The 12246-nt window shown below is 43.7% G+C and overlaps 1 pseudogene; it reads left to right on the plus strand.

The window, feature by feature from the left end:
- The first annotated feature begins 7451 nt into the window (after positions 1-7451).
- LOC124962945 (midkine-like) lies at positions 7452-7875 on the plus strand (annotated as a pseudogene).
- The last annotated feature ends 4371 nt before the right edge of the window (positions 7876-12246 follow it).

Genomic DNA, 12246 nt, shown 5'->3' on the forward strand with positions numbered 1-12246 from the left:
ATTTCCTGTGTTTTCCAGCTTGTTGACAGGTGAAGGGTGGTGTCTACAGGTTGCCCTCCCCACATCCCAACACTCAACCGTCTTGGTCTTCCTAATACCCTACCCCATGACTCAGAGAGCTGGCAGGACCTCCTGGAGTAAGTTAGGTCACCATTTAGTGGCCCTGCTTGCCCCTGACCCCGGCCCACCAGCCTGCCCTGGGTTCAAGTTCCATATGTTTGGAATCATCCCTCAGGGACTATCATGTGTGTCCACACTGCCCTCTTCCTCCTTGCCAGACCCCTCACTGTGGGCATTTTTCCTACTCTGGCCCTTAACCCTTCCCAGTTGGCCCCTTCTCCCTGATGCTCCTTTGGAGATCTCATCCTCCCTCACTGACTCGAAGGACCAAAGTGCCAGGATAGAGGCTCTGGAAACCTAATTTTGAAAATTAGATACTTATCCTGACAGCTCCAGAAGGAAAAGAGAGCTCTTACTCAAAACTGCTACAGAAGCACAGAACAAATTTCTTAGGATCATGAAGAGGGTAACCCTAGGCTACAGCAGTCGAGGATGCGGTGTTTGCACTGATGTCACAGATTCCAACAGCAAGAACTGGGGTTGGGGATAGTGAATGAATCTCTGGCAGAGGAAACTGCACAAAGAAAAGTGAAAAAGCTAGAAAGTAAAAGGTGTGAGAAAGGGCAAAAAGATAGTTTCAGAGGTGAAGGGAGTCTGAGTTCCATCCTGGCTCTGACTATCTGTGTGACCTTTTAGTTTTTTCCATCAGTAAATAGGAAGAAATTCCTACCTACCAGCTACTCCTACCTGGGTTTGAGAAATAACTGAGAGTCTATGTGAACTTGGCTACCACCTGACAATCCATCAGTAAATGTTCGTTTTCCCCACTGCAAAGTGTGAGCCTCCCAGATTGATGAGAGGGCAGGTCCCAGCCCTCACTGTGCATCACAATCTCCTGAAGAGTGTTTAAAAATACTGTCTCCTTCTGTGAAGTGTCTGTTCAGTTCCTTTGTCCATTTATTGATTGGGTTATTTGTGGGGGTTGTGTTTGTTTGTTTGTTTTGGTGTTTGCGGGGGCATCCGGAATTCCATCCAGTGCTCGACAAAGATCCTCTGGAGGATGATTGCAAAGGCTCATCCTAAAAGGAATTGCCGGATGTTTTGCTCCGAAGCATGGTGTTTTCTCTGATAATATATTACTCATTTCAGTCTGAACGGATTGCTTAAGGGGATGAAGGGAATACAACAAAAATTCCAGAAAATATTACCTACAATCTGAAAAACAGTGGGTCTTTACCACTAACAAAATTAAAAATAATTTTGCAACCATACAATGAGTCCCTGAAAGCCTCTGGAGAAAATAGTTGTAGATCTGCCTTTGTCTCCAACAGGCTGGTTAAGTTTTAACGATGGTTTTGTTCATGTGTGGTGGTGAGGTATAAGAATAAGGTTTCATAACATTCCTTCCTTCCTACTAAGAATATGTCACCCCTATAATAAACGTTGGTACACAATAACCATTGGGACCGCTGCCCTCCTGTACCCCTTAACTCAGCAATTCAGATATTAACCAGATGGACCTAGTAGAGATAGTCACATGAGAGTACTTGTCTATTGTTTTAACCACGAGAATATTAAGAATAGTCTTAGGTCACATAGAGTTTAGATATTAAGGAAGTAAATATTGTATTAGTTCACCGACGTAGTTAGATATTCTTAAAACAATTGTGATTAGGTAAGGATAATCTGTAAGGTTACTGTTTTCTCATAATTTTCTGTTCCTTGTTAAAAACAATTTCTGCCTATGCTTTGAAAACTTCTTTAATATTAACCACAAGATTGTCATTATAGCCTGAAGAAAAATGTATATAAACCCAGCCTTCCCCAGAATAAAGTGGGATTGATTGCACCAGAACTAGAGTCTGTGTCTTTCATTCTCCATCCATCGCCGACGCTGTCTCCCCGCGCCCTGTTTACCGGTGTGGAACCCATGGACTCCTGTTGGGCTGGACCCCGGCAGGTGTTAAGTTTTTTGAGCTCTTTATACATCCTGGAAATAATGCTCTATTTGAGGAGCAGGTGGCAGGAGCAAGATATTTTCCCATTCTGTAGGCTCTCTTTTCATGCTCTTGATTATTTCCTTTGCTGTAAAGAAGCTTTTCTTTTTAGTTTGATGCCATCCCATTTATTGATTCTTGATTTTACTTCTTGCATTTAGGAATCCTATTAAGGAAGTCAGTTCCTGAACCAATATGTTGCAGTGTTAGGCCTACCTTTTCTTCTCATATGTCCAGGGTTTTTGGTCCTTGATTCACTTTGAGCAGAGTTTTATGTAGAATGAGAAATAGGAGTTAAATTTCATTTTACTGCAACACACACTTCACAGAAGTAATCAACAAATATATGAAAAAATGTTCAACATCTCTAGCATTTAGAGAAATGCAAATTAAAACTACACTGACACTTTATCTCACTCCATTCAGAGTGGCAATTATCAAGAATACAAGTAACAATAAATGTTGGTGAAGATGTACACTCATACATTGCTGGGTGGACTACAAATTAGTACAACCCCTCTGGAAAGCAGTATGGCAATTCCTCAGAAAACTTGGAATGGAACCACCATTTGACCTAGCTGTCCCACTCCTCAGTATATACCCAAAGGATTTAAAATCGGTATGGTACAGTAACATCAATGTTTATAGCAGCTTAATTCACAATAGCTAAGCTATGAAAACAACCTAGGTGCCCTTCAATAGATGAATGGATAAAGAAAATATGTGGTATATATACACAATGGAGTATTACTCAGCCATAAAGAAGAATGACTTTATGACTTTTGTCAGCAAGTGAATGGGTCTAGAGACTATCATGCTAAGTGAAATAAGCCTATCCCCCAAAATGAAAGGTTGAATATTTTCTCTGATATGTGAAAGTTAACCCACCATAAGGGGGGTGAGGAGAACAGAAGTGCAGTAGATTAGAGGGAAATGGAACAGAGGAGGGGTAGGAAAAGGAAAGACAGTGGAATAGATCTTATGTAATTGTCCCATGTACATATATGAAACACAGTGAATCCCACCATCATGTACATCCATGAAAATGGGATCTAGAATAAGATATATTCCATGCTTGTATAATTATATCAAAATGGATTCTGGACCTGGGGTTGTGGCTCAGTGGTAGTGTTTGCCTAGCATGTGTGAGGCCCTGGATTTGATCCTCAGCACCACATTAAAAAATAAATAATATAAAGGTATTGTGTCCATCCACAACAAAAAATATATTAAAAAATGGATTCTGCTGTCATGTATAACTAAAAAATAAATAAATAATAAATAATGTAAAATTTTGTTTTCTCACTTTCTTCCCCCCCACCCCAGGGGCTGGTATCAGGGTTGGAGGCAAAATTAGAGAGCCTGGGGACAACTAGCGACACACAGAACATACACGTGCACACAGACACACGTGCACATGTACACCACATATGTGCACCGCACACTATACATCTTACACAAACCACACACATGCACACCACACATACACTACCCAGGCAAGTCCTCTCTAGCACCCGCAGGGACAGCTGTCCAGTCCCAGTTCAGTCAGTACCCCAGCTTTCCTGGAAGACACAGTTCAATAGATGAAGGGAGACCCACAGTCTCCTTGCCACAGGTAGAGAACCATTTAGGGCGAGGCTCTCACTCAAGAGCTGAAAAAGACCAGGAAGGAGAGAGGCTGGGCAGCCAGCAGAGGTGACTCCAGGAGGGGCAGATTTCCCAATCATGGGCAGGAGAGGAGGGCACCTCAGTTAGGGGAAGCAGCATTAATAAAGGTGGTAAGGTAGCAGGAATGGATGGTTTTCTGATGAAAGCAGTGTATTCATAATAGAAACGGGGAGGTCTGAATGCTGAGACCTCAGCATGAAGAAACTATACTCCGAAAGAGAAAAAGAAATCTTGGAAGGTTTTGAGTATAGGATACTTGAAAGATTAGTCTCAAGAATGACAAAGAATGAACCAGAGGGAGAAATGCCTGGAATGGGCTACAGACATAGGAATGGAGAAAAACAAACCCCAGGGAGGCTTTACTGGAAGAAGTCAAGTGCCTAGTGAAAGTGGGAAGTGGAAAGTGCATTAATCCCTGAGGATCCCAGGACCCTGGGCAACCTTTCCTCCTCCTTCCCTTCCCTCCTAAATGCTGCCGGAAAAGAGTATAGAGTGCCCTCAGCAGTCCCAAGTGCCCACCCAGCCACCTACATCTGATGTCCATCAGTCATCTAATGTCCACCAAATGGCCATTCTTCTGGGCCCCGAGGAAATGGCCATGCTGGAGCCCCTGAATATAAAAGCTACCATGGTACCCAGGCAGTCCTATGGGGGTCTCAGTCCCCTTGCTGCTCCCTACCCAGATAAAACCACAGGAAGGTTACTTGTTGATGGGTCATTCAGCCAGGGCATGTTCTACCTCATAGCCTTTACCATGCAACACATCCAGCACTATGTTATTATCCATAAAATGGCCTGCGGTGAGAAAAACAAGCAGAAATGCTGTAGCTCTCAGGACCATCCAACATAGTCCTCAACCACACACTCCAGAACAAATAAATCACCCTGCCCACCCCCTTCCCGTCTCTCCAGCACAGTACAGTTTCAGAGAGTTTCAGTAATTGGGCCTCATGAAAGCCCTGCAAGGCAGGCAGGGCAGGATAAGATGAGGTCACTGAAGATCAGCATAATGGGGAGAGTTTTCCTGGAGTCACACAGCAAAGGAGAGACAGAACCTGGATATCAAACCCCCAATCTGGTAAGACTGCCCAGAGGAGGTGACATTTGAGCAGGATTCTAAAGGACGGGGACTGGTCTGGGGAATATGAGGGTGTTCCCATCTATGGAAGAAATGCAAATGTGGTTCTGGGGAAGCAAGCAGGCTGGTGAGACCAAATGAGTGATCACTACCCAATCATCACTTTCCAGAAAAAGCAAAAGCCACCTAGTCTGAGAAATTCCCCTCTTAGAGGTTTCTGCATAGAACAGGAACTATTGTAGTTTTAGGAGCCACAATCAGGGATCTCAGGAGCCTACAACACCACCAAAAGTAACAACAAGGTCAACCAGAGGGAACACAGAGGCCTTGGTTCCTGGTTTCACTTATGGAAATCTCTATGCATAAAAGGAGTGTCTGGCTCCACATGTTTCTTGGCAACCACTGTACCCCAGGACACCCCTCACTCCAGGCCTTCCCTTGAAAGGAGCAAGAGTCCCCACTCCAATGGTCTTTTTAGTAAAACCATTAGCTCCCAACCTCCTTCTCCCTGCAGCCTAGAGCAACTCTAACCAAAAGCAAACCAGGGAGTGGGGGGAGGCTATCACCACTCACAAGGTAACCCTGGCAAACCAGGAGCCCAAAAGTCAGCCTGAGCTGATTTAAGATCAACACCTAAGTAAGAAAATAAAAAAATCTTGGCTTTAAACACTCATAGTCGGTTATTTATTTACTTGAGAATGAGAGAATTACAACCAGGAACAAGGGATTATAGCTTCTACTGAGCACCTTTGACTTTTCCAAAGATGAGCTCCATTTCTTATCTTCATACTTTGTCTGCAGATCCCCATGACAAAAGCTACTGTTTGATATAAAAGCTCCAGTACACTCAGTTTTTGGTTATCCTCATTTTGCAATTAAGTATTTTCTTAGCCATATGACTTTTTCTTTTTCCTTGGCATTGCTGGGATTGAACCCAGGGTCTCAAGCATTCTAGTAAAGTGCTATATCCCAAATCCAGCTTTTTAAATTTTAAAATGCTAGGAGTAAGGGTGTCAGCAACCCCACCTAATCAACCCCACCTCAGAAGGCACAGGGAGAAAGCAGTCACAGGAAAATAATCATTCCAGAAAGAACCATCCTGGTCCCTCCTGACATCTGGGAGTCCAGGGGCTGTGAGAGCTCTATCCAGGGATACATCAGCATCATAAATTATGCCCTTAGAATCAGGCAAGGCCAGGTGTTCCAGTGTTACTCATGCCATCTGCCCCTGCACAAACCCTATCCCAAAGGCCCACCCTCTAAACTACCCAGATCAAACTATGCTGTGCAGCCTCCCACCTGCCCAGAACCCACATCTACCTTAACCCTCCATCAAGCACCCAATTAACATAGCACTGGATGTAGGGGAAGCTCTTAGGAGATCAACTGATCTAGCAAAAGCAGAAGGCAAAGCCCACTGGGCTCCAGTGTCCAGGCACCTTCATCTCTGCGATCCCTGATCAGTACTTAGGACAAAGCTGCCTCCTAATGTTCACACCAGGGAACTAGACAGGGCATCTGGAGCCTACACCACTGTCAGGTACTTAGAAGGCAAGACCCTAGCTAACAGCTTTGTTGGAAAAAGTCATTTATTGAGACAGGATGGAATTGGGCATAGTGTAAGAATCCAAATATGGAACCTGAGATTTACAGAAGAGGGAACTCATTCACACAGACTTGAGGGGCACCGTAGAAGGCAGAAATAGCAATTTATTTTGTGGCAGAACTTTTCAATGAACAAGACATAGGAGCCAAACCCCTCATTTTTTATAACATTTTAATTCAAATAATTACATAGAGTAAGATTTGGTCTTTTAAAGCATAAAATTCAGTGATTTTTACTCTATGTGAGAATATAGAGTACTTAGACAAACTAAGATATCTATGATGTCACTAGATGATACAATCTAATTGGTCCACCATTGTATACATAGTCTACATGTTTTAGTCAGCTTTTTTTCTGTTGTGACTAAAAGACCTGATAAAAATAAATTTAGAGGAGAAAAGTTTATTTGGAGGCTCACAGTTTCAGAGGTCTCAGTTCAGAGACAGCTGGCTCCATTCCTTGGGGCTCAAGGTGAAGCAGGACATCATGGCAGAAAGGGAGGAAGCAGACATCTTCGCTCCATGGCAGACAGAGGGAAGTGGCTCACATGATGATCAGAAAGGAGAGAGAGAGAGAGAGAGAGAGAGAGAGAGACACTCCACTTGCCAGATACAAAATACATACCCCAAAGGCACACCCCCAATGAACCACCTACTCCAGGCACACCCCATTCACCTTCAGTTACCATTCAGTTAATCCCATCAGGGGATTAATTCACTGATTGGGTTAATGCTCTCATAACCCAATCATTTCATCTCTGAATGTTCTTGCATTGTCTCACATATGAGCTTTTGGAGGACACAAATATCCACTATCACTGACAGAAACGTTGTCATGCAGCACATGACAGTATTCACTGCAGTTCTCATTGCCAGATTAATGTCCAGCTTTTGGTAAAAATTTAAAATATATGCTTAAAAAAAAGAAAAACAGTCTAAATAAACAAAGTAAGCATCAGACTCAGACGTGATAAAGATTCTTGAAAAATCAGCTATGATGACCCGGCGTGGGAGGGAAAGAAGCAGTGCAGGCAGCCAGGGAGATGCAGCACCGAGACTTTCTCCTCCTCTTCCTCCTCGCGCTGCTGGCTCTCACCTCCGCGGTGGCCAGAAAGAAAGATAAGAAGGGCGTCCCAGGGAGCGAGTGCGCAGTGGACCTGGGGACCCTGCACCCCCAGCAGCAAGGACTACGGTGTGGGTTTCCTCGAGGGCACCTACGGGACCCAGACTCCGCGCATCCGGGGCAGGGTGCCTTCCAACTGGAAGGAGGAGTTTGGAGCCGACTGCAAATACAAGTTTGAGATCTGGGGGGCGTGGGTTGGGGGCACAGGCACCAAAACCCGCCAAGGCACCTGGAAGAAGGTCGGGTACAATGTCCAGTGCCAGGAGACCATCCGCGTGACCAAGCCCTTTACTCCCAAGACCAAAGTCAAGGCCAAAGCCAAGAAAGGGAAAGGAAAGGACTGAGGCCAGGTCGGGATGCCATGTAGCCACTGGCCTTATCTAGGGCCAGGCCCGCACCCTTCCCTCCCACAGGCCCAAGATATAACCTACCACCTCCCAGTGCCTTTGTCTGTTTGTTAGCTTTATCAATCATGCCCTGCCTCTGTCTTTACTCCCCACCCCGACTCCCAAGTGCCCAAAGTGGGGAGGGACACGATTCTGAGAAGCTTGAGCCTCTCCCCAAAGGGATTTGATTCCCAATACCCACTTCGTTCTTTCCCACCATGATACCTGTTACTGAGAAATAAATAAATGAACCAACTTTTTTTCCCCCCAATAAAAGCTTTTCTTTTCAATATTAAAAAAAAGTTCAGATATGAAATATGATTGAACTGAAAAGCATTATCAACCAAATGGATCTGACATTTATAAAATACTTCATCCAACAATGTAAGAAAACACCCTTTCATGTGGAATAGTCACCAAGATAGACTACATTATGGGTCAAAAAACATGCCTCAGCAGTTTTAAAAGAATAGAAGTCATACAATGTAAGTTCTTGGACAACTGAATTAAACTAGAAATTGATAACACAAAGGTATTCCCCAAACCCCAAAATACATAAAGATTGAACAGTATATTTTTAAATAGAACAAGATTCAAAGAAGTTTCCAGAGAAATTTAAGAGAGGATCAAACTAAGTGAAAGTGAAAATAAAACATCAAAATTTGCAGGATGCTGTAAGAACAATGTTTAGAGGGAAATTCACACAACATGTATATATTAGAAAAGAAAGATTAAAATCAATAATCTGAACTTGTGTCTTTTTTAAAAAATACTTTTTAGTTGTTGATGGACCTTTTTATTGTATTTATTTATTTTTATGGGTCCTGAGAATTGAACCCAGTGCCTCACACATGCTAGGCAAGAACTCTACCACTGAGCCACAACCCCAGCCCTGAGCTTGTACCTTTGACAGAGCTACCCAGCTGCAGCCAGCTGCACCCAGTCAGCCTACTGGTCTCTGCTGAGAAGTGGCAGTGGAGCGTGGAGCAGTACAGTGGTGGCATGGATTCGGTATAGGCAGGGCAGAGGTGTAGAGCCAGAACCAAGGTGAGCCAAGGCATGCTGACCCCAGCAGCATCATGGCCTGCACACAGTGGGGATGCCTGCTGCAGAACACTGTGTGCAGTGCTGCAGCCCCATCCCAGGACCTTAACCTCCCACTTCCTGACCTGCCACAAGAAAATGGAAGTGGGCAAACTTGAATGAAAGTTGGGGTTCAAGAATTGACCAATAGCCTTAGTATGTTTCCAAGCCCTAATTAACAAAAGTTTGGACCAATATCAGTGAGTCAAGTGCTATACAAACTCCTAAACTAGCACACCTCAGCAGAGAACACCTGCTATTGGGTCCCCTTGTCCCCTAGTGCACTGCAAGGTTGCTGCTCCTGTTCTTCAAAAAATTCTTCATTACAATCACTCATCCTGGTCCGTGGCATTCATTCTTCAAATTCATGAGACAAGAACCCTGAAATAAGAAGAAATTGACAATGAACTGCTGGGGTCTGCTGCAACACTAGAGGGCATGGCCCACCATTAAGAACTGCAACACTTCTTGACCACAGAGGCCTGTGGCTTGTACAAGACCCCACCTGGCAGCAGAAGTAGTGAATCAAGTTTCACTTCAAAACTCCAGTTTCACCTTCAAAAACTAGAGAAAGAAGAGCAGTTTAAGGCTAAATCAAGCAGAAAGGAAATAATAAAAATTAAAGCAGTAATCATGAAAATGAAACCATAAAATCAATATAGAAAATCAACAAAATCAAAAACTGGTTCTTCAAAAAGATCAATATAACTAATAAACCTTTAGCCAGGCTAAACAGTGGGAAAGGGAGAAGCCACAAATTGCTAATACTGGAAGTAAAAGAGGAGTCATCACTACTGATCCCAGGAAGAGTAAAAGGATAATAAAAGAATATGAACAACTCTAGGTTCACAAATCTGGTAACTTAGATGAAGCCAACGCCTCTTCCTAGGGTACATTGTTGTTGCTATCTGCTGTTGTTATTGTTATGTTGCTGTTGTTGCTATTTGTTTAGTAACTTTCCAGGACTAATTCTGTAAGGTCAGGATTCCTTGATAGGTGTGGCCACTGAAGTCTCTGCTCAGTTAGCTTAGTGAAGAGCGACTGTTCAGATTTCCTTAAATACCTTGAACCAGTAAGTCTCCCAGCCTTTGAAGAGAGGCTGCATGAATTTGGGGCATGCCTTCAATGCTCCAGCAGGCAGTTTACAACCCTGCCTTCGTTTTTCTTCTGTGCAGACAGAGGTGACAGATTAGGACCTTCTCAGGTCTACACAGCCTTTCTCTTACACTTGGCCTTTGAGATTCCCAAGAATATGTCAAAACTTTTCAAGATCCCATATGGCACATCTCACATCCATTTTCCTTTTAAGTTTTTTGGTCAGTCTGTTGTAAGCTACAATTATTGCTGTCAAGGGCAGCTATGACAACTGCCATTGACTATTTTCAACAAACACCCTAGGAATATGGCTATACACAGAATAAGTTTTGAGTCAAGTCAAATGAAGATAAGCTTGGAATGAAACTTTCAGGGAGCTATGAGATAGGTAAAATAATGATGATTCTTTAAGGATGGAGCTTCAGGGGAACTCCAAACCCATTATCTCCCCTCCAATAACTGTTAAGCAACCAGTTGTCATAGCTACTGAGTTTCAAGGCTGTTGGTTTTCAAGACTAAGCTAGGAAGAATCTGGGACAAAGAGGATAAAATGGAGCACATTAAATGTCACTAATCTCTAGTTTTCTTACATAAACACACTTCTGGGCTTGTTTCAAGTCTTTATTTCATTTCCAGAGCTCTGTAAAAGTTGATACTGACCATTTTTTTCTCAGTGTTTTCATTTCCTTTTATGGAGGAGCAGGTTTTGTTTGGGAAGCCTTTACTGTTATTCTGCAAGTGTTAATCTCTAAACTCACATTTTACTGGTAAAGAAACTGAGGAAGGGCTGGGGATATAGCTCAGTTGGCAGAATGCTTGCCTTGCAATCCCCAGCACTGCAAAAAAAAAAAACAAAACAAAACTGAGGAAGGTGACTTATTCAAATTAATGAAGAGTATGGTTTGGATCTTAAATATGTCCCAAAGGTTTATGTGTTGTCCCCTGCAGATGACACCACTGAGAGGAGGTGGACCCTTTAAAAGGACCCAGTGAAAGGAAGTTAGATCATTGGGGTTTCATCCTTGGGGGAGATCCTGGGACCCTACACTCTTCTTCTCTCTCTGTTTTCCTCCCAGCTGCCATGAGGGGAGCAGTTTCCTCCACCACAAATGCCTGCCATGATGTACGGTCTCACCACAAGCCTAAAAACAAGTAGGCCAAGCAGTCATGGACCAAAACCTTTGAAACTGTGAGCCAAATAAGTCTTTCCTCCTTTTAAGTTGATCTGTCTCAGGCATTTGTTACAGCAATGGGAAGCTTGCTGACACACCAAGACAGTGTAAGGATCTGAAAGGACATCACCTAGCCAGCAAATGGTCCTTCTGTACACTGCCCAGCCTCTGGCTTCTCTGTCCTTAATTCCTCAGGCTACAAAGAATTATGGGTCAAAATCACTCAAAAGCAGAAGAGAAATTATTTCAAAAGACCCAGAAAAGGAAATTATTTCCCCCATCCATGTATATATTAATAGTTAACAATGGCTGATGTGTCAGCCCCAGGCCTAACTTGGGAGTCTCAAAGGAAGGGAAGCAAAGAGAAACAAACATTAGTGACAGTTTAAAAAGCAAAAGATGTCAGAAAGAAGTTGGGATTGAGTGCTGAGTTCAGAGGACAGAGAGATGCCTTCCCTGCTGGTTCGTGTGTCAGTAAGCCCCCGTGTGGAGGGAAAGCAATGGATGATGTCACATATCTGGGCCATCCAGCAACACTGCCACCACACTGGATTCCCAGCACCAGCTGGAGCCTCTCTGCAAATGAAGCAGGTCACTGCTGACATCTCTCTTCCTGGCTAACACGGGCCCTGAGCAGGGGCTTCACCTCAACATTCCCCTCACAGAGGCAGCAGATCCCAGAGTCTAATCAGAGCCGACCAGCTCCTAAAGCAAAGGAAAAGCCCTCGTCAGGAAACTCCTCCAAAAGAGCCTTCCCTCGCTCCTCCATTCTCTCATTCCACTTTTAGATCAGCTCCTGGTGGAAGTGATGTGCTCCTGAGGCTGAAGTGAGGCGTTTATGAAATTGGGAACCTCTGCCATGAGAAAAAGAAAGAAAGAAAACAAAGACAACATTGTAACTCATGAAGTTGCTTCACCTGAACATCAAATCCCGCCACCTGAATGACGAGGTGGTCAAGAGAAGGGTGAGGAGGGACAT

Source organism: Sciurus carolinensis, chromosome 13, assembly GCF_902686445.1.
Source record: "Sciurus carolinensis chromosome 13, mSciCar1.2, whole genome shotgun sequence".
In the NCBI taxonomy this organism is placed as follows: Eukaryota; Metazoa; Chordata; class Mammalia; order Rodentia; family Sciuridae; genus Sciurus; species Sciurus carolinensis.